The 26,989-nt window shown below is 36.9% G+C and overlaps 1 protein-coding gene across 2 annotated transcripts in view; it reads left to right on the forward strand.

Moving 5' to 3' along the window:
* The window catches only part of USP32 (ubiquitin specific peptidase 32), a 653,327-nt gene that overhangs the window by 292,221 nt on the left and 334,117 nt on the right, over positions 1 to 26,989 (forward strand). The gene's annotated exons all lie outside the window — the stretch shown is intronic.

The following is a 26,989-nucleotide window of genomic DNA, read 5'->3' on the forward strand; positions in this document are numbered from 1 at the left end:
CAGAACCAAATATTTATGTAACATCAGAACAGAAGGGTTGTGTTTCTGTTACACCTTAAAGGAACAATGCATTTATGCACACAATTGATACGTTCATTGCATTCAAATATGCTGCAGGAACACCCTTTTAAATGCGCTGTCCCTAAGAAGTTGATTTCTGTTGCTACCTCCTGATTACATAGCTTTTCTGTAGCCAATATTCAGTATTGATATTTTCAGTTTATGAGGTGGATTCAAAAGGCAGAAAGCAGCTATTGTAAATGATTAAAGTAAAAGGACAATTTCTAAACAAGGTAAAACAACTTTACAATTTACTTCTATTATAAAATGTGCTTCATTGGTTATCCTTTGTTGATGGAGCAGATATGCACTACTATGAGCTACCTGAACACATCGGGTAAGTCAGCCACCAATCCACAGCTAGCGCCAGGCAATGCATTGCTGCTCCTGAGCCTACGTAGTTAACAGAGTATAACCAAGAGAACAAAGCAATAGATAATGGAAATAAAATAGACAGTTGTTTAAAACTGCATGCTCGATCTGAATCATGGAAGTTTGTTATAGACTAATTTTAAAAGTTAGATTGTTTTATGACACAATATCCCTTTAAATCATGGTTTATCTTGATTATATGTTAAACCTATAAACCATTTAAACTGATTATCACATGCATAGTATATGTTATGCATTACTCACTAAGAAAGCTGCCAAATTATACATCGCTTTGTAGTAACCAGTGAATATTTAACGGTTGTGTTTGCTTCTCAATATTGAGTGAAACATGGAGATTCCTCAGGTGGATATCTACAGAATTAATCTGGTGGAGCCGAGTCTACGCTAAAGTCAATATTTATAAGTTTACTTCATTTTATTTATCTTTATTGGTCACAGCAATTAGCATTATGAGACAGCACCATTAGCTTTCCAGCATACCTAACAGACGCTAACCTATTGATTTAAAATACAATGCATTATTGTTAATAGCTTTTAAAGAACAGGCCCCTATATAACATGCATTTTTTTGTGTACTGTATATTAATATTTCTAAACTATTTACTGATTATCTGTGGAACTTGTCAAGTTTTTCTCTGGGTTTCATTGTGAGAAACTGATTAAACATAGTTAGGCAATGCATTTATAAGTGACAATTATTTATCATTAATAGGGTTCTGAACTCACGACTCTCTTAATGGGTTATAAAATATCTGTGTCGTTAATGCGTTTCTTGCTATGTATGTATTACTATTGAGGATATCTTATTTTTTTCAAAATGAATTAACTAGTTTTCATTTACATTGATCTAAAATGTTTTTTATTAGTAGTAATAGTAGTATTAAAGTTAAGGTAATTTTTACAATTTTTGATAAGGGATTATGTTAAGTTTTATGTTTGTTGTAGTCACAATTTTTTTTTTTACATAATTTATCTCTTTATTTAGATATGTACTTGCTTATTATTCTACTCCGGCATTGTTACGCTCCGTCCCCCTTTTACTCATTTAGAGAGCGGTCCCACCCGTTCTCCAATTATGCATGACGCGATGCTGGCGTTGGATAAATTGTCCGTGCATGCTCTATGCTCCCCATGCGTTGGGTAAATGCTAAGAAAGCAGCATGACGTTCGCAACGCATGTGCAAAGGATCCTCTTCTTTTCTTTTTTTTTCTTCTTCATCTGAAACATGCCAAAATGCCACGAATCCGCCGGAGCGTGCAATACAAAAGGAGTGCTTTGATCGAAAATACAAAAGTATGCTTGCAAATTGTACGTTTTCATCACTGAAACTCCTATTATTTTTTTAATTTTATATCTGATGGCAAAGAATACACGTTGTGAATTTACCATCCCTTTAAGCCTTTTAAACCATTAAAATTAAACGGACATTAAACCCAAAAATTTTCTTTCATGATTAAAGTGAAAGTCTATCTTAGCGTTGTACAAACGCTAGGATTGACTATTGAAACAAAAAAGTGGACTTTCATTCATGAAGTATAAGATACTTCATGTAGAAAGCTCCTTTATTTGTTTCAATTGATCGCCGTTCTTAGCTGCTACGGCAGCCCACGGCTTAAAATTTTTTTGCCAAGAGTTTTCACCCCTTAGCCTATAGCCGTGCGGTAAATCAGGCTTGGCGTCCATGGTAGCCGGATTTATCGCACGGCTATTGGCTAAGAGGTGAAAACGTCATCTAACAAAACATTTTTTTTAGCCGTGGGCTGCTGTAGGAGCTAAGAACGGCGATCGATTGAAACAAATAAAGGAGCTTTCTACATGAAGTATCTTATACTTCATGAATGAAAGTGCCCTTTATTTGTTTCAATAGTCAATCCTAGTGTTTGTACAACGCTAGGATTGGCTTTCACTTTAAGATAAAGCATATAATTTAAGCAACTTTCCAATTTACTTCTATTATCTAATTTGCTTTGTTCTATTGGTATCTATTGTTGAAAAGCATACCTAGGTAGGCTTAGTAGCCGGGAGCTAGCTGCTGATTGGTCACTGCACATATTTGCTTCTTGTCATTGGCTTATTGATATGTTCCCCTAGCTCTCGGTAGTACATTGCTGCTCCTTTAATAAAGGATGCCAAGAGAATGAAGCAAAATTTGTAATAGAGGTAAATTGGAAAGTTGTTTAAAAATGTATATTCTGGGGGGCGGAGCCGACCATGGACTGAAATGGCCGCATAGCTGTGAAGCTCTGAAATTCTTAGACACAGTTAGGGAATAAAGCCTTTTTTTTATTAACAATTTTTATTACAAAAAGATGCTCTGGGACTATGGCGCTTATTTAAACAGAGAGATAACTTGTTATAAGAGGAGTGAAGTGTGCATTAACACTGCACTTGAAGGAGCGCCATCAGACTCAAGCAAGGATCGGCACTAATCACTTGAAGAGAAAAGCCGCTATAGTGCCAAATTTGCCCTCCGCAACTCAGACCCGGATCCACCCTAGGGGATAAACAACCACCCGAGCGCTTATTGAGTGCGCTGACACAGTAGCCGGATGAAGGAGGCAGACATGAATAACAGTGGCGCAATGTACAGGTGAGCGCCATGTTTTTTTCTTAACATGTTACGCACATAAGCAATGAATCAGACCCACATCGCCACTACATAAAATCCGGACCACACAGCTTTGACCGGTGTTTACACCGGGTGGGGGAATACACACCGCTGCTGATATAAAAAAAAGAAGAAAAAACAGAAGCGCCACATGGCCCAATATTGTTTGGTCCAATTTTGTAGATTTTAAGATGAGATACAAACTCACATTTAGAAGAGCACCTCAATTAGTGCTAAAGGGGCAGTCTGGGATCTATTCGGTCACCCAGAAGACCAACTTCATGCACAGGATCTGATGTCTATGTGGACAGAGAAAAGACACAAGTGCCTATATGGCCTAGTATTGTTGGTACAAGTGAACAAACTCAGATAATGATAAGAGTGGTACTCACAATGTATAAAGCACCTCTTTTGATGCTATGGGAGCATGAAGGGATCAATTTGGTCACCCAACAGACTTATGGCAAGGCATCCAGAAAAGAAGTACTGGTTCACAGGATCCCAAGATGGTCAAAGTGATGAATATCCTCAGACAAAAAGGCAATAAAAATCCCAAAGAGAGGGAGCAGCAAGTGTTCAAATACTAAAACTGACTTTATTTAAAAATAAATATAATAACAGGCAACGCGTTTCTCAGCCAATGGCTGTTTCATCAGGCTTCATAAAATGTTTACTGAACACTTGCTAGATATACTTTAAAATCAATTAAGGTGATAATGAACAGGTGGTGATGGGAGGGGTCAACTTAATCGTTCATACCCTCATAACTAATCAGATAGTGCAGGATATAACTTAACTTCATAACCAATCAGAAAATACAAAATGTCATCAAATTATACAATATACAAAAAAAAAAAAAAAAAAAACAAAAAAAAAAAACACATATATAAAAATTCATCCACAACTTACTAGTTAATGTTATTCGTATTAGATTTCATAATGGTCTATACATAATATCATTATCATATAAACAAAAATTATAAAATCATAATTGCATACCTTGTTATAGGCCAAATTGTACTAAGTCTTTAGGTGGCGTACATGAGAGAATAACAAAGACTATAATAAATCCCAATGTTTATGAGGAGATGAATGTATGTAATAAAATGTTGCAAACTGATTGCTAAATGTTGCTAAAACTAAGCATTTGTCGAGGACGGCGTCCCAAGATGCCTAATGCGCATGACTGGACACGATGTGTCAATACTACAGGTTGCTTAGCAACTAGTTAGGTTCCTGAATGTAACAGTAACCAATAGGTGGATAGGCAGATAGAGATAGGATCATCGGATATTTTAACACAATATCAGTGGTATATCTTTATGGGAATGAATATCAAGCAAATCGTGCACTACAATGGTGACAGATTAAGCAGAACTTGTTCAGTGAGGGCGCATTTCCAATTTGGTAATAAATAACAAATACGCTCGATGTTAGGCACTTGTGTCCCAAGAACCGCTATAGCTATGTGTGCTCGTAAAATATCTATAGCAAAATGAAATAGCGGTAAACGTCACTAGAGCACATGACTCCCTACGACCTATCAGAAGTGAGAGTCATCTAGTGATAATTGGATAAGCTACACGTCAATAATACAATAACTGTTTGATGATAGGGTAAGGAATCGTATGTGAAATTCATTAATAAATGTATAATATACAAGAGTTTGATAACTTAGGTTTTTTAAAAAGTGGAATATTATGTCATACCTATGCCCAACAAGATAAAATAATGTGATAAAAATAATAATAATAATAAAACTAAAAAAACTAAAAAAGCTGCCACCGTAACCACAGCAACACCAAAGCTGGTAACCAGAGTCAGCTTACCCATCGTGTCATGGTGTTTCCCAATGAGGGTTCAAAATTAATCAAAATTAGCCCAATGTATCCAAAGAGTATTAGTAGATGTAATCAGTTAATAGTTATTCCATATAATGAAATTTTACATCATCATAATTCGCACACCTAGCAGGACAGATGAAAAATGGCTAGTCAAGTCAGCCATATGTTTGATATTTGATCAGTGTGTTCTGGATAGTAAACAGAATTGATATGCTTAATAATTGACTAATTATATTAAACCACAATAAGCTATCAAATATAATCAAATGAACCTACAAAGGACTAAAACAGCACAACTCATTATACAAAGATGTATCTAAATAATATTAGAAATAAATAAATGGTCTACAGTCAACATGATCAGCTCAAATGCAGGAGGCAGAATAAGATGAGTTGCCAACAAGGAAGCAAGTGATCATCCATATCTAATGTGACAATAGTTTCATAGCATGAGGCATTTTCATATGGAGTACAAGTGGCATTAATAATCACCTATGAATACCATTAAGAAGAGACCCATAGTATCTCAATAGACTCAGGTCTGTATATATATATATACACACATATACCCATACATATAAGATACATAAATGTATACACACATACACACAACCTTATATCGAATACAAACCTAGACAAATATAAAATGCATAAAAACAACATATTATAATGGGCAGGGAACAATCGGACTCCCTTACTGCCCATAAGAAAAATATAAATATAACCAGATAAAGTGCTACAACCACTATATATAATATAGCAAGGAGATATTAACAAGAACAAAAAACAAAAAACTAGTAAGATCCCATCCTAACTTAAGAGACGGATGACACTCATAAATCAAATGCAGCTAGATCAACACATTCGTTGAGGCCATCAGGGGCCAGAGTATGTAGTTTATGGATCCAGTAGGTCTCTCTACGCCGTAGGGTAAGCATAGCATTGTGACTATTCCGAGGTATCTGTTCGATAGGTATTATAGAGAGTGTTTTAGCACTACCTCTGTGTGCATAAGCACAGTGCCTGGAGAGACTATGTTTCAAGAATTTCCTTTTTATGTTGTAAGTGTGTTCACTCCATCTTTTCTTGATGGTACGTCCAGTGCGCCCTACATACTGGACCCCACAAACGCAACTCACAAGATAGACAACAAAGGTAGATTCACAAGACAACCTTTTTGTAATTTTGAATAGTTCCCCTGTCTGATTGGACGAAAAAGTATTAGTTCCGCTTTTCACGATCTTACACATATTGCACCTCGATTTCATACATTTAAATAATCCATATCTTGGTAAAAAATTACCAAGATAAGTCCTACTGGTCCCTACACTAGAGTTCTGGCTACCAATTTTATCTCTAACAACTTTACTGGGGGCCAGTTTGTTCTTCAACGTGGGAGCCCTCCTATACACTACCCTCGGTTTGATAGAGGTATATTCCTTAAGATAAGGATCGTTGCAAATAATTGGCCAATGTTTATGGATTATTTGCTTAATTTGTCGATATTGATTACTATAGCCAGTCACAAATAGAGGTATTTCTAAGGTGTCACTTGGTTGTTGTTTGTTAACAGATTTTTTAATATTTTTCTTTTTATCAAATGATAAATATTTATTTCTGTCATCTTCTAGGGCTCTAAGGTATCCCTTGAGTACCAAATCCAGAGGATAACCCTTCTCTAGAAACCTATCCTTTAATATCTGGGATTGTGCTATATAACTATCAACCGTACTGCAGTTCCGCCTAATGCGTCTGAACTGTCCGTATGGTACGTTCTTTTTCCAACTATGGTAGTGGTTGCTATTGTAATTGAGAAAGCTGTTACAATCTACCTTTTTAAAAAAGGTTTCAGACATGATGGTTCCAGCCTCTGAAAAGTATAATGACAGATCAAGATATTCTATCCTAGTGGACTGGATGTTACTGGTAAATACCAGACCAAATTCATTATTATTTAGAGATGATGAATAAAGAAGGGCTTCTTCACGTGAGCCCTTATATATGAATATCAAATCGTCAATATAACGGCCATAGAACACCAGACCCGCACTCATAGGAGACCCAAAAACATGGGTCTCCTCAAATCTGCCCATATAAAGATTGGCAAAACTGGGTGCGAATCTGGTGCCCATGGCCGTACCCTTGACTTGAAGATGATGTTTACCTTGATAGATGAAATAATTATGGTGCAATATAAACCGTATCATTTCTAAGATGAATGTTTGCTGTTTTAGAGGCATATATATGTCAGTTTTCAGATATGCTTCAACAGCCAACAAACCTTTGTCATGGGGGATGTTGGAATATAAGGAACTGACATCACTTGTTATCCACCAGATGTTAGATTCAGTTTTTGTGATACCCAGACTCATTAATTTATTAAGTAAGTCGGTAGAATCTCTAATAAATGAAGGAAGTGTCACTACATATTTTTGTAGAAATGAATCTACATACGCAGATAGATGGTCGGTAAGGCTGTCAATGCCAGCCACTATAGGGCGTCCAGGGGGGTTGGACGCATCCTTATGCACTTTCGGAAGGTGGTAATAGAACGCTACGCTAGGGTTTTTGGGATACAAGTAGTCTTTCTCTTTTTTAGTTAGAATTCCCTCTTCGAAGCCCTCTAATAAAAGGGAGAATAGCTGTTTCTGGAACAAAGGAGTAGGGTCTCCCGGTAATACCCTATAATAGGTGGCATCATTAAGGATCCTATCAGCCTCCTGAATGTAATCTCGGATATTCTGAATCACAATACCCCCTCCTTTGTCCGCTTGGCGGATCACTAACTCTTTATTGGCACTGAGAGAATCAAGGGCCTGGCGTTCTCCAGGACTGAGATTATTCTTATATTTTGATTTCTTAGGAAGCTTTTCTAAGTCCTTGAGAACCATTGACTGATATATGCTAATATGTGAATTTTTTGTCCTTGGCGGATTGAAATTAGATCTAGGTCTAAAGTCGGTATGTATATACTTCTCAGTCAATTGCTCCAATAGGGTGTCCGGTTCATACATAATCAAACCATCTTTTAGACATTCATTCATGGTATCAACGATGATGGGCATATTAGTTGTATTCTTTAATCGTTTCTCAGCAAAATATTTCTGGAGAGAAAGTTTTCTAGTAAAATTGTTGACATCAACGAATAGCTGAAACATATTGGGGTTATTGGAGGGGGAGAAAGATAACCCCTTCCCTAAGACTCTAATCTCATCATTTGATAAATTGTGGTCCGATAAGTTAAAGATACCCTTCCTATATTTCAATAATTTCTCTTTTTTAGCGGTTGAGGATCTTCCTCTGCTTCCCCGTTTACGTATGCTCTTTTTTGTCTTGGAGGTCTGGGGGATAGTGACCACTGTTCTGGAGGGTGATTGTGGCCTATCTCTAAAAAAGGAGTGTGACAATGGTTTTCCTCATATGAGGTAGAAGGTTTGTTAGTGGATTCTATTCTCTCATGGTTAAGTGGTGAATATCTATTAGTAGACTCAAAAGGTTTGTAGATGTTCTTAGCTTGGAAAGTATGATCTTGGGGTCTGTGTTGGTTATTTCTCTCTTGATTATTAGATCTCTCCACAGGATCAGAGATCCGTGTATGTCGTGGTTCGTTGTTATGTTGATTCGCTAATCTATGAGCATGATAGTTGGGAGAATTAGAAGTGTAATAGTGGTGGGGAGTATATTGATTGCGTCTATTCGCAAAATTCTGTTCTCCCGATCTGTTCCATGTATTAGAATGCTCAAAAGCTTGACAATCATTCCCATTATTATATGATCTATTAGGATATGTATTATGATATAGTTGTCGATATCCATTATTATGATGGTCTCTCGTGTCAGATGAATTGTATTGTCTAGGTTTATTGTAAATATGTGGTTTGTAATTCCTATATGTGTTGTATACCGGCTGTTGATAGCCAGATTGTGTACTTATATCAACACGATGGTGGTTATGATAGTTATTCATATGTCTGTTGTCAAAATTGTTTCTGTTATGTCTCTCATGTATATATCCAGGTGGGTTATTCCCAGTATTCTCATGTGAGGAGTGATAATTATTACTCCTGTTATTGGTGCGGTTAAAGGAGTAAACCTCACCCCTGGAATAGTCCCCCTCATCCCTAGTCAATTTTTTATTTTTCTTTCTAATAATATCATTCTGATAGTCTTCTGCACGGTCATATGCTAGCTTCCTGTCTTTTTCAAAATCATTATGGGTAATATATTTCTCAAGTTCTTTTTGGGTTTTGTCTATTTCCATGCCTACTTCGTTATACAATTTCTGTCTATGTTTCATTAAAATGTCAATGAAGGTGAGTCCACAGACATTGAGGGCATCCTCCCATTCTTTTTGTACTCCAGAGTCTTCCTTAAAAGAACAATTCTTTAGTACTCTGAGACCTCTAGGGATTTGATTCTTAGTCTTATACTTAAGAAGTGTTTCATAATCCCACCAATGTCTGTGTTCAACCTTCAACAGATTTTCAAGTTTAGTGAATAGTGTCTGCATAGAAGGGTCAACATCAATAGCCTCAATATTAGACATAGTTGTTTCTAAACCACCATTGGTTTTCCTTCTATTCGATCTCTCTATGGCAGATAACATATCTATATAGGTCGGCTTCCCCTAGTGGCCAAAAACAGAAACACTGAGCAGTGATTCTTGTGAACAACAAAAAAGTGAGGGGGCGCCCTATTACAAATACTAGGTGATAAATAGTAACAGTGAGAACTCAGTCTTCTAATGTGTCAGGAGTTATAGTGATAATAAAAGAGGTATAGTGAATAAGTAAATATAAAAAATAATTACTAGTGGTGTCAGTTGTGAATGGCTATCAATCACAAACTAATAACACTGGTGAAGTTTATAATCAACATCTATTGTATATACATATATATAGACACATATATGCATGTATATACATCCATATACACATACACAAAACCACAAATATATATATATATCTCAAAAACAAATATACAATGATGAAAATAATAAAGTTATACAGTAGAAGAATATAACAATTGATTAAAAGTTATAAGTGTGTAACAATGCCTTTAGAGGACAATGAAGAGGCAATAGAATTGTATTAAAAGTCTCTGGAGAGGAAAAATGGCAGCTATCTGTGAAGATCCAGGCCAGGATCCAGGAACAGCAATCTATAAAAAGAAGAAAAAACAGAAGCGCCACATGGCCCAATATTGTTTGGTCCAATTTTGTAGATTTTAAGATGAGATACAAACTCACATTTAGAAGAGCACCTCAATTAGTGCTAAAGGGGCAGTCTGGGATCTATTCGGTCACCCAGAAGACCAACTTCATGCACAGGATCTGATGTCTATGTGGACAGAGAAAAGACACAAGTGCCTATATGGCCTAGTATTGTTGGTACAAGTGAACAAACTCAGATAATGATAAGAGTGGTACTCACAATGTATAAAGCACCTCTTTTGATGCTATGGGAGCATGAAGGGATCAATTTGGTCACCCAACAGACTTATGGCAAGGCATCCAGAAAAGAAGTACTGGTTCACAGGATCCCAAGATGGTCAAAGTGATGAATATCCTCAGACAAAAAGGCAATAAAAATCCCAAAGAGAGGGAGCAGCAAGTGTTCAAATACTAAAACTGACTTTATTTAAAAATAAATATAATAACAGGCAACGCGTTTCTCAGCCAATGGCTGTTTCATCAGGCTTCATAAAATGTTTACTGAACACTTGCTAGATATACTTTAAAATCAATTAAGGTGATAATGAACAGGTGGTGATGGGAGGGGTCAACTTAATCGTTCATACCCTCATAACTAATCAGATAGTGCAGGATATAACTTAACTTCATAACCAATCAGAAAATACAAAATGTCATCAAATTATACAATATACAAAAAAAAAAAAAAAAAAAAAAAAAAAAAAAAAAAACACATATATAAAAATTCATCCACAACTTACTAGTTAATGTTATTCGTATTAGATTTCATAATGGTCTATACATAATATCATTATCATATAAACAAAAATTATAAAATCATAATTGCATACCTTGTTATAGGCCAAATTGTACTAAGTCTTTAGGTGGCGTACATGAGAGAATAACAAAGACTATAATAAATCCCAATGTTTATGAGGAGATGAATGTATGTAATAAAATGTTGCAAACTGATTGCTAAATGTTGCTAAAACTAAGCATTTGTCGAGGACGGCGTCCCAAGATGCCTAATGCGCATGACTGGACACGATGTGTCAATACTACAGGTTGCTTAGCAACTAGTTAGGTTCCTGAATGTAACAGTAACCAATAGGTGGATAGGCAGATAGAGATAGGATCATCGGATATTTTAACACAATATCAGTGGTATATCTTTATGGGAATGAATATCAAGCAAATCGTGCACTACAATGGTGACAGATTAAGCAGAACTTGTTCAGTGAGGGCGCATTTCCAATTTGGTAATAAATAACAAATACGCTCGATGTTAGGCACTTGTGTCCCAAGAACCGCTATAGCTATGTGTGCTCGTAAAATATCTATAGCAAAATGAAATAGCGGTAAACGTCACTAGAGCACATGACTCCCTACGACCTATCAGAAGTGAGAGTCATCTAGTGATAATTGGATAAGCTACACGTCAATAATACAATAACTGTTTGATGATAGGGTAAGGAATCGTATGTGAAATTCATTAATAAATGTATAATATACAAGAGTTTGATAACTTAGGTTTTTTAAAAAGTGGAATATTATGTCATACCTATGCCCAACAAGATAAAATAATGTGATAAAAATAATAATAATAATAAAACTAAAAAAACTAAAAAAGCTGCCACCGTAACCACAGCAACACCAAAGCTGGTAACCAGAGTCAGCTTACCCATCGTGTCATGGTGTTTCCCAATGAGGGTTCAAAATCATCTTAAACATCATCTTCAAGTCAAGGGTACGGCCATGGGCACCAGATTCGCACCCAGTTTTGCCAATCTTTATATGGGCAGATTTGAGGAGACCCATGTTTTTGGGTCTCCTATGAGTGCGGGTCTGGTGTTCTATGGCCGTTATATTGACGATTTGATATTCATATATAAGGGCTCACGTGAAGAAGCCCTTCTTTATTCATCATCTCTAAATAATAATGAATTTGGTCTGGTATTTACCAGTAACATCCAGTCCACTAGGATAGAATATCTTGATCTGTCATTATACTTTTCAGAGGCTGGAACCATCATGTCTGAAACCTTTTTTAAAAAGGTAGATTGTAACAGCTTTCTCAATTACAATAGCAACCACTACCATAGTTGGAAAAAGAACGTACCATACGGACAGTTCAGACGCATTAGGCGGAACTGCAGTACGGTTGATAGTTATATAGCACAATCCCAGATATTAAAGGATAGGTTTCTAGAGAAGGGTTATCCTCTGGATTTGGTACTCAAGGGATACCTTAGAGCCCTAGAAGATGACAGAAATAAATATTTATCATTTGATAAAAAGAAAAATATTAAAAAATCTGTTAACAAACAACAACCAAGTGACACCTTAGAAATACCTCTATTTGTGACTGGCTATAGTAATCAATATCGACAAATTAAGCAAATAATCCATAAACATTGGCCAATTATTTGCAACGATCCTTATCTTAAGGAATATACCTCTATCAAACCGAGGGTAGTGTATAGGAGGGCTCCCACGTTGAAGAACAAACTGGCCCCCAGTAAAGTTGTTAGAGATAAAATTGGTAGCCAGAACTCTAGTGTAGGGACCAGTAGGACTTATCTTGGTAATTTTTTACCAAGATATGGATTATTTAAATGTATGAAATCGAGGTGCAATATGTGTAAGATCGTGAAAAGCGGAACTAATACTTTTTCGTCCAATCAGACAGGGGAAATATTCAAAATTACAAAAAGGTTGTCTTGTGAATCTACCTTTGTTGTCTATCTTGTGAGTTGCGTTTGTGGGGTCCAGTATGTAGGGCGCACTGGACGTACCATCAAGAAAAGATGGAGTGAACACACTTACAACATAAAAAGGAAATTCTTGAAACATAGTCTCTCCAGGCACTGTGCTTATGCACACAGAGGTAGTGCTAAAACACTCTCTATAATACCTATCGAACAGATACCTCGGAATAGTCACAATGCTATGCTTACCCTACGGCGTAGAGAGACCTACTGGATCCATAAACTACATACTCTGGCCCCTGATGGCCTCAACGAATGTGTTGATCTAGCTGCATTTGATTTATGAGTGTCATCCGTCTCTTAAGTTAGGATGGGATCTTACTAGTTTTTTGTTTTTTGTTCTTGTTAATATCTCCTTGCTATATTATATATAGTGGTTGTAGCACTTTATCTGGTTATATTTATATTTTTCTTATGGGCAGTAAGGGAGTCCGATTGTTCCCTGCCCATTATAATATGTTGTTTTTATGCATTTTATATTTGTCTAGGTTTGTATTCGATATAAGGTTGTGTGTATGTGTGTATACATTTATGTATCTTATATGTATGGGTATATGTGTGTATATATATATATACAGACCTGAGTCTATTGAGATACTATGGGTCTCTTCTTAATGGTATTCATAGGTGATTATTAATGCCACTTGTACTCCATATGAAAATGCCTCATGCTATGAAACTATTGTCACATTAGATATGGATGATCACTTGCTTCCTTGTTGGCAACTCATCTTATTCTGCCTCCTGCATTTGAGCTGATCATGTTGACTGTAGACCATTTATTTATTTCTAATATTATTTAGATACATCTTTGTATAATGAGTTGTGCTGTTTTAGTCCTTTGTAGGTTCATTTGATTATATTTGATAGCTTATTGTGGTTTAATATAATTAGTCAATTATTAAGCATATCAATTCTGTTTACTATCCAGAACACACTGATCAAATATCAAACATATGGCTGACTTGACTAGCCATTTTTCATCTGTCCTGCTAGGTGTGCGAATTATGATGATGTAAAATTTCATTATATGGAATAACTATTAACTGATTACATCTACTAATACTCTTTGGATACATTGGGCTAATTTTGATTAATTTTGAACCCTCATTGGGAAACACCATGACACGATGGGTAAGCTGACTCTGGTTACCAGCTTTGGTGTTGCTGTGGTTACGGTGGCAGCTTTTTTAGTTTTTTTAGTTTTATTATTATTATTATTTTTATCACATTATTTTATCTTGTTGGGCATAGGTATGACATAATATTCCACTTTTTAAAAAACCTAAGTTATCAAACTCTTGTATATTATACATTTATTAATGAATTTCACATACGATTCCTTACCCTATCATCAAACAGTTATTGTATTATTGACGTGTAGCTTATCCAATTATCACTAGATGACTCTCACTTCTGATAGGTCGTAGGGAGTCATGTGCTCTAGTGACGTTTACCGCTATTTCATTTTGCTATAGATATTTTACGAGCACACATAGCTATAGCGGTTCTTGGGACACAAGTGCCTAACATCGAGCGTATTTGTTATTTATTACCAAATTGGAAATGCGCCCTCACTGAACAAGTTCTGCTTAATCTGTCACCATTGTAGTGCACGATTTGCTTGATATTCATTCCCATAAAGATATACCACTGATATTGTGTTAAAATATCCGATGATCCTATCTCTATCTGCCTATCCACCTATTGGTTACTGTTACATTCAGGAACCTAACTAGTTGCTAAGCAACCTGTAGTATTGACACATCGTGTCCAGTCATGCGCATTAGGCATCTTGGGACGCCGTCCTCGACAAATGCTTAGTTTTAGCAACATTTAGCAATCAGTTTGCAACATTTTATTACATACATTCATCTCCTCATAAACATTGGGATTTATTATAGTCTTTGTTATTCTCTCATGTACGCCACCTAAAGACTTAGTACAATTTGGCCTATAACAAGGTATGCAATTATGATTTTATAATTTTTGTTTATATGATAATGATATTATGTATAGACCATTATGAAATCTAATACGAATAACATTAACTAGTAAGTTGTGGATGAATTTTTATATATGTGTTTTTTTTTTTTTTTTTTTTGTATATTGTATAATTTGATGACATTTTGTATTTTCTGATTGGTTATGAAGTTAAGTTATATCCTGCACTATCTGATTAGTTATGAGGGTATGAACGATTAAGTTGACCCCTCCCATCACCACCTGTTCATTATCACCTTAATTGATTTTAAAGTATATCTAGCAAGTGTTCAGTAAACATTTTATGAAGCCTGATGAAACAGCCATTGGCTGAGAAACGCGTTGCCTGTTATTATATTTATTTTTAAATAAAGTCAGTTTTAGTATTTGAACACTTGCTGCTCCCCCTCTTTGGGATTTTTATTGCCTTTTTGTCTGAGGATATTCATCACTTTGACCATCTTGGGATCCTGTGAACCAGTACTTCTTTTCTGGATGCCTTGCCATAAGTCTGTTGGGTGACCAAATTGATCCCTTCATGCTCCCATAGCATCAAAAGAGGTGCTTTATACATTGTGAGTACCACTCTTATCATTATCTGAGTTTGTTCACTTGTACCAACAATACTAGGCCATATAGGCACTTGTGTCTTTTCTCTGTCCACATAGACATCAGATCCTGTGCATGAAGTTGGTCTTCTGGGTGACCGAATAGATCCCAGACTGCCCCTTTAGCACTAATTGAGGTGCTCTTCTAAATGTGAGTTTGTATCTCATCTTAAAATCTACAAAATTGGACCAAACAATATTGGGCCATGTGGCGCTTCTGTTTTTTCTTCTTTTTATAGATTGCTGTTCCTGGATCCTGGCCTGGATCTTCACAGATAGCTGCCATTTTTCCTCTCCAGAGACTTTTAATACAATTCTATTGCCTCTTCATTGTCCTCTAAAGGCATTGTTACACACTTATAACTTTTAATCAATTGTTATATTCTTCTACTGTATAACTTTATTATTTTCATCATTGTATATTTGTTTTTGAGATATATATATATATTTGTGGTTTTGTGTATGTGTATATGGATGTATATACATGCATATATGTGTGTATATATATGTATATACAATAGATGCTGATTATAAACTTCACCAGTGTTATTAGTTTGTGATTGATAGCCATTCACAACTGACACCACTAGTAATTATTTTTTATATTTACTTATTCACTATACCTCTTTTATTATCACTATAACTCCTGACACATTAGAAGACTGAGTTCTCACTGTTACTATTTATCACCTAGTATTTGTAATAGGGCGCCCCCTCACTTTTTTGTTGTTCACAAGAAACACCGCTGCTGAACAGATTGCGACAGAGATCGCTGGGGACCACACATAAACAACAGGCACAACAGAGATCCCGTAAACTCTGACCACGTGGCACAGGACAATTGCATAACAGCACAAGTGTTCGAAACTCACTCTCCTACAGTGCAATTTCAAACAACGATCTTCTCAGTTGGGCCTCTGTTGCTGGGCTAAGAGTGAGAGGTGTGGGGGTAGACAAACCCAGGAAATAAGAAGTATAGAGACTCGCAGTACCGCACCCCCCCCCCCCCTCACTATACACCATTAGTCACAAGAAAATAAATAAACCTTAAATAAATCTGAGAGGGTCACAAAAAGAAAAAGAGCAGGAGGGAAAGTCGAAAAAAATCTGAATAAAGCCTCTTTGTATAAACAAATATAGGCTACACGCTGCAGGCAGGGACCCTAAGCCCTGGGAAAGAATACACCCTATTAAATATTCACTGCAACCTTTAAAATGGCTGCAAGGAAATCAGGCAAAGGTGACAAAAACGCAAAAAACAACCCAAATAAGATGAGTATGTTTTTCAAAACTTCACAGGCGTTGACAATGGATGATGAGGATACATCCCAGTCCACAGAAGAAACAGACACTCCTCAAGAAACAACAGTGGACACCCCACTCACAAGAGCTGATTTAAAGGATCTTCCTACAAAGGGAGACTTCACCTCATTCATACAGCAGGTGGGCCGCATGATTAAAGATGGACTGGCGGAGGTGAGGAAAGAGGTTAACGAATTGGGAAATAAAGTAGTATACCTGGAGGAACAGTCAGAGTCACAAACATCTGATATAGACCTAATGAATAGAAAACTCCTGTCTCAAGAATCCCAAATTACTTTCCTTCAGGAAAAATTAGAGGATCTGGACAACAGAGGGAGGAGGCAGAATATAAGGATTAGAGGCCTACCAGAAAGAATCACCCCTGAAAATCTGCACTCCTCCCTCCAAGATCTGTTTAAGACTATACTAAAAGAAACTGAATACACCGAAATACCACTTGACAGAGCCCATAGGGCCTTGAGGCCCCAACCCAAAGAGAAAGATCCCCCAAGGGATGTAATTATAAAATTCCACAAATATTTGGACAAAGAAAAGATTATGAAAGCCTCAAGGCAACAACAATCAATATCTTATCAGGAACATCAATTACAGCTCTACACCGATCTCAGCCCACTCACGCTACAGAATAGAAGAGAAACAAGGTTTTTGACACAGCACCTCCAAGACAACAGAATCGCCTACAGATGGGGGTTCCCCTTTAGCATTAAAGTGCTGAAAAATAACCGAATTTATGTCTACAAAACACTGGAGGACCTGGAAGACTTTTGTACCCAATTGGGAATACCGCAACCCACCTTACCGTCTCTACATGAACCAAAGACACCAACAGCAAACAACCCACTACAGCAAAGATCACGTTGGCAGACAATCCAACGAAAGCGCCCAAGAACCCCCGCCACAACTGACCTTTCAATAGCCCACGAATCTGATGATGGCTGATCCAGCAACCGGTACAGAATATGGACTTTATAGTGAAAATCAGGACCCAGAAGTGAGTTTCGGGTCTAACTAGGGCTTGGAGAGGGGACCTCGCATCTGATCAGGTAATGTAGTTAGTTATTGTTCTTTTTTATGATGCTTGGAGTCCCCTAAGAAATAGACATTGAACTGTTTCACCAAAGACTGAGCACTGGAAATAAGCTTTAATATAGCTCGTACATTTTAGCAACGTTGAAAGACTTTACACCTATGGTGATCTAATAAAACTAATGATGCATGATGATCACTTGTCTAAGACATGTATTGAAAACTTTAAAAATATCTTACTAAAAAAAATAAAAAAAAATAAAATAAAAATATATATATAAAAGAGGAATAACATGCCAATGTGATAAATGTAATGTTAATACTATGTTTCCCTAACTGTGTCTAGACCTATAGAGGTCTTTGAATCCCCCTAACTTTTTCTTTGTTTTTAACTCTCCATGGAGAGGATAGTCTTGATAATTGGAGTTCTAGTTCTATTGTTGTTATTGTCATATATGTTTATTATGACAAGCTTGAATTTTTTGTATTTTTGGTCACTTTCGCATGCAAGGTATTGTCATATTGTCCGCTCGACAGAGATAATGATTAGTAAAGAGCAAATGCAGACTAAATTCCTAATCAATGTACTATGACATAAAGTTGATTTCACAAAACTGTAAGGGTCTGAACTCTCCTACCAAGAGGTCAATTGCAATGACGTGGTTTAAAAAATCACAGGGATCAATAGTGTTTCTACAAGAAACCCATTTCCCCAAGCATAAAGAACCAAAACTATATTCTAAAATTTATACCCAACAAATTTTTAACTCAAATTCCAAAAAGAAGAATGGGGTTGGTATACTGATAAGTAAAGATGTCCCATTCCAAATTTTAGACCAATTCTCGGATGAAGATGGCAGGGTCTTAATATTAGTGGGTACATTATATAATACTCAGCTAACTTTAATGAACATATACGCGCCCAACACAAATCAAACCTCCTTCTATAATAAAGCTTTAACCAAACTGGGAGACATGCAGAGAGGCGTAGTAATAGTGGGCGGCGATTTCAATATCACATTGAATCCCCTCATGGACTGCTCCACAGGAAAGAGTCAAATAACACAGAGAAATAGGATAAGTATTTCCCAAAAATTAGACACCCTCTTATTAATAGATGTCTGGAGATTAAACCATCCTAGAACCCGAAGTTACACTTTTTATTCACACCCGGGTCACTCCTATTCCAGAATAGATTACTGGTTATTAGACCATAATAATATAGCCAGTGCCACAGACACAGAGATATTGCCAATATCATGGTCGGACCATGCGTCTATCACGTTAGAGCTTAGGTGGCCTTCAATGCCCTTACGCCAATCTTTGTGGCGCTTGGACCCCACCCTACTACATAACCCACCTATTAAACGCCACATAGGGGAGCATATTAAAGAATTTTTCCAGCACAACACCTCAGTGGATACAAATCAGATTAATAATTGGTTAGCACATAAAGCTACTATTAGGGGAGAGTTAATTAAACAAAGAGCAATCTTACGTAAACAATATGACACAGAGTACAAAAAATTACTCTCTGCATTAAAGCTAGCGGAACAGCGACATAAACTTAATCCTACAGATGACAACCTAACACAGTTGGTGTGTGGGGCCAGGACGGCCTTCCGACTCCACCTGCAAAGAGATGCTAACAAAAAAGCATTCTACCTAAAAAAAATGTATTTCCATAATAGTAATAAAGCAGGCACGTGGCTGGCGAAAACTTTAGCAAAAAAAAAGTATCAGGCTCACATTTTTAAAATAGATAATGATAAAGGACAGACCGAGATAGAACCAAAAAAAATAGCAAATGTGTTTGGGGATTATTATGCTAAACTATACAACATTTCAAATCAGGGAAGATCTGGAAATTCAGGCACCCTTACCCAATACCTAGACTCAGTAGATGTCCCAAGCATCTCTACACAAGAGGCAGACACCCTAGATTCCCCTTTTACACTAAAAGAAATATTAAAGGCCATAGAGTCATTACCCAACAATAAGAGCCCAGGCCCAGATGGATACTCCAATGATTATTATAAAACTTACAAAGCCCTAATAGCACCACACCTATTAACAGCCTTCCAACACATAGATGATTTAGGCAGTTTTCCAGCAGAATGCTTGGAGGCTTACATCTCAGTGCTCCCCAAACCAAATAAACCAGGTAATCTACCAAGCAGTTACAGACCCATATCGCTACTCAACACAGATCTCAAAATTTATGCGAAGATTTTAGCAGGGCGCATCAATAAAATACTACCACAGATTGTACACCTTGACCAAGCAGGTTTTGTCCCAGGGAGAGAAGCGAGAGACAACACCATTAGAACACTACAATTAATTGACTATGCTAAAATAAACAAATTAGGAATGGTAGTTGTCTCCGCTGACGCTGAAAAGGCGTTCGATCGCTTAGATTGGCGCTTTCTGCAAGCAACACTACGTAAAATGGGATTTGGGGAAATTATTATAAATAGAATCTTTAGTCTGTATCAAAACCCCTCAGCTAAGGTAAAAGCAAATAATATTTTGTCAGATAAGTTTGTCATCCAAAATGGAACACGACAAGGATGTCCACTGTCCCCCCTTTTATTTGTGTTGAGTATGGAAATCCTGGCCCATAAAATTAGACAAAACGCGCAAATCTCAGGTATTATAATAGGGCAAAATAACTATAAATTGTCACTTTACGCCGATGATGTGCTGCTCACATTGTCTAACCCCGCAGTATCTATCCCAGCAGTGTTGAAGGAGTTCGGGGAGTTCGGGATGTTCTCCAACTTCCTACTAAATGACCAAAAATCAGAAATCTTAAATATCTCTATGCCGAAAAAAGAATACTCTGAATTACTAAAAAAGTGCCCATTTGTACCCCAAAAAAAGGCCATCAGGTATTTGGGGATCTATCTGTCGCCCAGACCTAGCACCCTATTTGTGAAAAATTACCAAAACCTATATAATGAGCTAATTAAAGACCTCAATAGGTGGAGTGACAAATTGATTTCGTGGTGGGGGCGTATACAGGCAGTGAAAATGACTGTGTTACCCAAAATTCTTTATATGCTCCAAACGGTGCCAATCGCATTACCTATTTCATTCCGCACTAAGCTTCAGAAATTGTTGAATAATTACATTTGGGGAAGAATAAAGCCGAGAATCATTAAATCTACAATGTATAGAACTACACAAAATGGTGGACTGGGACTCCCCAATATTGAAATGTATTATAAAGCAAAATGCCTACAAAAAATACTAGATTGGCACCGAAATGTGGAAAATAAAGCCTGGGTGGCATTGGATTCCCATATCTTGAGGACCCCTTCCCCTGGGGTGTTGTGCTGGATAGAAAAAAAGAGTTGCCCTCCATGGGTCAGGACATACCCACTATATCAGCATACTTTTGATATCTGGGACAACATTATAGCAGGTAATAGCCAAATATCATCCCTGAGATCCCCGATGTCTCCAGTTTCCCCTAATGCTGAATTACACGGGGGCCTGGAACAAAAACTAATTAGACAGCTTGATTGGGAAATAGGCTACACGTTACCCATAACCAAATTCCTAACTAATGGTAAACTAAAGCAGAGATCTGACCTTAGCGGTGAAGTGGGGGGTGCCTTCACGAAATGGTTGAAGTACTTTCAGCTCCAACACTTTCTGGCCACGTCCCCAGACAGAGAAAAGCTAATTAGACAGCCTACTATGTTTGAACAACAGTGTCTTAGCAACCAACCACTATGCCATACCCTGGCGTGGGCAAAGAGGGCACTATCGCTCAGTGAGTTGAGTGTGGCCCCTAACTATAGGAGTAGATGGCACAGGGACTTAGGGAAGGAACTAAGTGAACAGGAATGGAAACATATCACACAGAACACTAGAAAATCCTCGACTGCGGCCAGGACTTTGGAATTAAATTTCAAGGTCCTGACAAGATGGTACCTCACCCCTACGAGAATTAAGACAATCTATCCGACAGCCTCTGATATGTGTTGGAGGGGGTGCGGTAAAAGGGGCACCATGATACACATCTGGTGGTCCTGTGATAAGCTTCAACCCTTCTGGGTACAAATGGGAGATTTTATTAAGTCAATTAGCAACCAAAACACCGAGTATCACATCCAACCCACGACAGCATTACTAAATTTACTCCCAAACTGTAAATGCAAAATTAGGAGGAAATTGATACAACTGGCCCTAAATACAGCCAAGTCCCTGATAGCCTCTAATTGGAAATCACAGGTGGTTCCCACGTATAGGGCCTGGGAGACGTCAATGGACCATATGATCCAGTTGGAGGAGTATGGCTATTTTATAAGAAAAGATATGGAGATGTTTAACAACATAAAGTTCTATTGGGAAACACGATTGCACACACATTGAATACTGTTCTATGATATAAGAAACATCATAGCAAATGGGAGAGAGAAGTCCCTAGGGCAACCAAATAGATATCACATATATAAGTAAATACACCCCTCTGTCGAAAAGGGCAAAAGAACCTTTGGCTTCTACACAACGAAGGTGACCAACCTTTGAAATGTTTTGTTTTATTTTCTTTGTTAGTGATATGAGTTATATCTCAAGTAATAAAAGATGAGTTAAAATACAGGATGTTAAACCTATGTAAAGCACAGACAGGCATGATGATCTGTAATCAATGTGATATTAACTGCATTTTCTTGTAATGTTTCATTTTTTCATCCAATAAAAAACTTTGAGAAAGAAAAAAAAAAAAAATAAAAAAAAAAAATGTATATTCTATGTGAGTCATAAAAGAAAAATGTTTGATTTCATGTCCCTTTAAAAGAACACTATAGTTTGCACAGTATATAAAAAAACAACAACTTTGCAGTATACTTTTACTACTTATTTCACTCAGTTTCTCTAGAGTTTAATTTCTGGAAATGGTGCATGATAAAAGTGCACGATTATGTACAATTGATTCCAAAAAAGTGCTCTCACTGGCTGACACGGGCAACTCCCACAGAAACAAATGGGTTTATTCAGCATAGGAAAATCCATTTTTTTGAAAAGCAATGTTTGAAACATTCTCTGTCAGACAGATCAGAGACATGTTTTTTGAGTACCATTTCCATTTTTGTAAATATGTTTTTCATCCCACACAGATTTCTCTTTCTGGCATTACAATGATTTTTACACTTTGTTCCCAGTTTTGTTTTATTGTCACATTTCTTTACAACCTGATGAATTGTTTGTTTTACAATGCTAACGTGTTGTACCTGAACATAACATTCACAATGCTGTTATTAATGATGTTACTGAAAGTTACTGGGGCTTTGTGAAAGATACAATAATGAATGTCATGATGGATTTTTCTGGGAGATATGACAAAATACTTTGTTATGACAGCAATTATTTAAAATATATTTACCATTGTAATTATCATGTAAGTTGTATTTTGCCGATTTATTTTCTGATAATTACATTTATAAATGTTGGAGGGCTGAAACCATCACACAAAAGGATAAGACATGTCTTGCTATTTTGGAACTGCCCTGGTTATAAAAATATTTTTATATTTTTTTACAATATTTTTTCCCAGTTTGCCTGGATGTCTGCTTCCTCCCACCTTCCTGACTGATCTCCCTTTATGGGTACATATTGTTTTCTTTTCCCTTCTGTCCCTGTGGGGGAAACTTAGCCCTAAGGTAACTGTGATCACTAATTTCTGGGTATGGTGTGTTAACTCTTCCATAAGTACTTCTTAAACATTTTCTTCTCCTCTCTCTTCCTTGATCGGGTGCTGCTGATACTCTGCAGGGTTGGTACTTCTCTTTGTTAATCATATTCTGTTCTTTAGTTTAGAATGGAATTTATTAAAGGGATGGTCAAAGCGCCCCTTTTTAAAATTAGATATGGAATGTTGCTATTTCTTCTGCTCGCAGAGTTTCTGAGCTTTCGGCATTACAATGTGATTCTCCTAATCTTATTTTCCATTCTGATAAGGTGGTGTTACATACCAAACCTGGTTTTCTTCCTAAGGTTGTTTCTAACAAAAATATTAATCAGGAAATTGTTCCTTCCTTGTGTCCTAACCCCTCTTCTAAGAAGGAGCGTCTGTTACGGACGTAGTCCGTGCCTTGAAGTTCTACTTGCAGACGACTAAGGATTTTCGTCAAACATCTTCATTATTTGTTGTTTTTTCTGGGAAACGTAGGGGTCAGAAAGCTACGGCTACCTCTCTTTCTTTTTGGCTGAAGAGTATCAGCCGTTTTGCATATGAGACTGCTGGACAGCAGCCTGCAGAACGAATTACGGCTCATTCTACTAGGGCTGTGGCTTCCTCATGGGCATTTAAAAATGATGCTTCTGTTGAACAGATTTGCAAGGCTGCAACTTGGTCGTCTCTTCACACTTTTTCCAAATTTTCCAAATTAGATACTTTTGCCTCGTCTGAGGCTGTTTTTGGGAGAAAGGTTATTCAAGCAGTGGTGCCTTCCGTTTAGGTTCCTGTCTTGTCCCTCCCTTTCATCCGTGTCCTATAGCTTTGGTATTGTATCCCATAAGTAAGGATGAAATCCGTGGACTCGTCATATCTTGTAAAAGAAAAGGAAATTTATGCTTACCTGATAAATGTATTTCTTTCATGTAATTAGCAAGAGTCCATGAGCTAGTGACGTATGGGATATACATTCCTACCAGGAGGGGCAAAGTTTCCCAAACCTCAAAATGCCTATAAATACACCCCTCACCACACCCACAAATCAGTTTTACAAACTTTGCCTCCTATGGAGGTGGTGAAGTAAGTTTGTGCTAGATTCTACGTTGATATGCGCTCCACAGCAGGTTGGAGCCCGGTTTTCCTCTCAGCGTGCAGTGAATGTCAGAGGGATGTGAGGAGAGTATTGCCTATTTGAATTCAATGATCTCCTTCTACGGGGTCTATTTCATAGGTTCTCTGTTATCGGTCGTAGAGATTCATCTCTTACCTCCCTTTTCAGATCGACGATATACTCTTATATATACCATTACCTCTACTGATTCTCGTTTCAGTACTGGTTTGGCTTTCTACTACATGTAGATGAGTGTCCTGGGGTAAGTAAGTCTTATTTTCTGTTACACTCTAAGCTATGGTTGGGCACTTTTTTATTAAGTTCTAAATATATGTATTCAAACATTTATTTGCCTTGACTCAGGATGTTCAACGTTCCTTATTTCAGACAGTCAGTTTCATATTTGGGATAATGCATATGAATAAATCAATTTTTTTCTTACCTTAAAATTTGACTTTTTTCCCTGTGGGCTGTTAGGCTCGCGGGGGCTGAAAATGCTTCATTTTATTGCGTCATTCTTGGCGCTGACTTTTTTGGCGCAAATTTTTTTTTCTGTTCCGGCGTCATACGTGTCGCCGGAAGTTGCGTCATTTTTTTACGTTTTTTTTGCGCCAAAAGTGTCGGCGTTCCGGATGTGGCGTCATTTTTGGCGCCAAAAGCATTTAGGCGCCAAATAATGTGGGTGTCTTTTTTTGGCGCTAAAAAATATGGGCGTCACTATTGTCTCCACATTATTTAAGTCTCATTATTTATTGCTTCTGGTTGCTTGTTCACTGGCATTTTTTCCCATTCCTGAAACTGTCATTTAAGGAATTTGATCAATTTTGCTTTATATGTTGTTTTTTCTATTACATATTGCAAGATGTCCCAGATTGACACTGAGTCAGAAGATACTTCTGGAAAAACGCTGCCTGGTGCTGGATCTACCAAAGTTAAGTGTATCTGCTGTAAACTTGTGGTATCTGTTCCTCCAGCTGTTGTTTGTAATGAATGTCATGACAAACTTGTTAATGCAGATAATATTTCCTTTAGTAATGTTACATTACCTGTTGCTGTTCCGTCAACATCTAATACTGAGAGTGTTCCTGTTAACATAAGAGATTTTGTTTCTAAATCCATTAAGAAGGCTATGTCTGTTATTCCTCCTTCTAGTAAACGTAAAAGGTCTTTTAAAACTTCTCATTTTTCAGATGAATTTTTAAATGAACATCATCATTCTGATTCTGATAATGGTTCCTCTGGTTCAGAGGATTCTGTCTCAGAGGTTGATGCTGATAAATCTTCATATTTATTCAAAATGGAATTTATTCGTTCTTTACTTAAAGAAGTCTTAATTGCTTTAGAAATAGAGGATTCCGGTCCTCTTGATACTAAATCTAAACGTTTAAATAAGGTTTTTAAATCTCCTGTAGTTATTCCAGAAGTTTTTCCTGTCCCTGATGCTATTTCTGAAGTAATCTCCAGGGAATGGAATAATTTGGGTAATTCATTTACTCCTTCTAAACGTTTTAAGCAATTATATCCTGTGCCATCTGACAGATTAGAATTTTGGGACAAAATCCCTAAAGTTGATGGGGCTGTCTCTACTCTTGCTAAACGTACTACTATTCCTACGGCAGATAGTACTTCCTTTAAGGATCATTTAGATAGGAAGATTGAATCCTTTCTAAGAAAAGCTTACTTATGTTCAGGTAATCTTCTTAGACCTGCTATATCTTTAGCGGATGTTGCTGCAGCTTCAACTTTTTGGTTAGAAGCTTTAGCGCAACAAGTAACAGATCATAATTCTCATAGCATTGTTAGTCTTCTTCAACATGCTAATAACTTTATTTGTGATGCCATCTTTGATATCATTAGAGTTGATGTCAGGTATATGTCTCTAGCTATTTTAGCTAGAAGAGTTTTATGGCTTAAAACTTGTAATGCTGATATGTCTTCTAAGTCAACTTTGCTTTCCCTTTCTTTCCAGGGTAATAAATTATTTGGTTCTCAGTTGGATTCTATTATTTCAACTGTTACTGGAGGGAAAGGAACTTTTTTTATCACAGGATAAAAAATCTAAAGGTAAATTTAGGTCTAATAATCGTTTTCGTTCCTTTCGTCACAATAAGGAACAAAAGCCTGATTTTTCACCCACAGGAGCGGTATCAGTTTGGAAACCATCTCCAGTCTGGAATAAATCCAAGCCTTTTAGAAAACCAAAGCCAGCTCCCAAGTCCACATGAAGGTGCGGCCCTCATTCCAGCCCAGCTGGTAGGGGGCAGATTACGATTTTTCAAAGAAATTTTGGATCAATTCAATTCACAATCTTTGGATTCAAAACATTGTTTCAGAAGGGTACAGAATTGGCTTCAAGATAAGGCCTCCTGCAAAGAGATTTTTTCTTT

Source organism: Bombina bombina, chromosome 3 (genome assembly GCF_027579735.1).
Source record: "Bombina bombina isolate aBomBom1 chromosome 3, aBomBom1.pri, whole genome shotgun sequence".
Taxonomy (NCBI): Eukaryota; Metazoa; Chordata; class Amphibia; order Anura; family Bombinatoridae; genus Bombina; species Bombina bombina.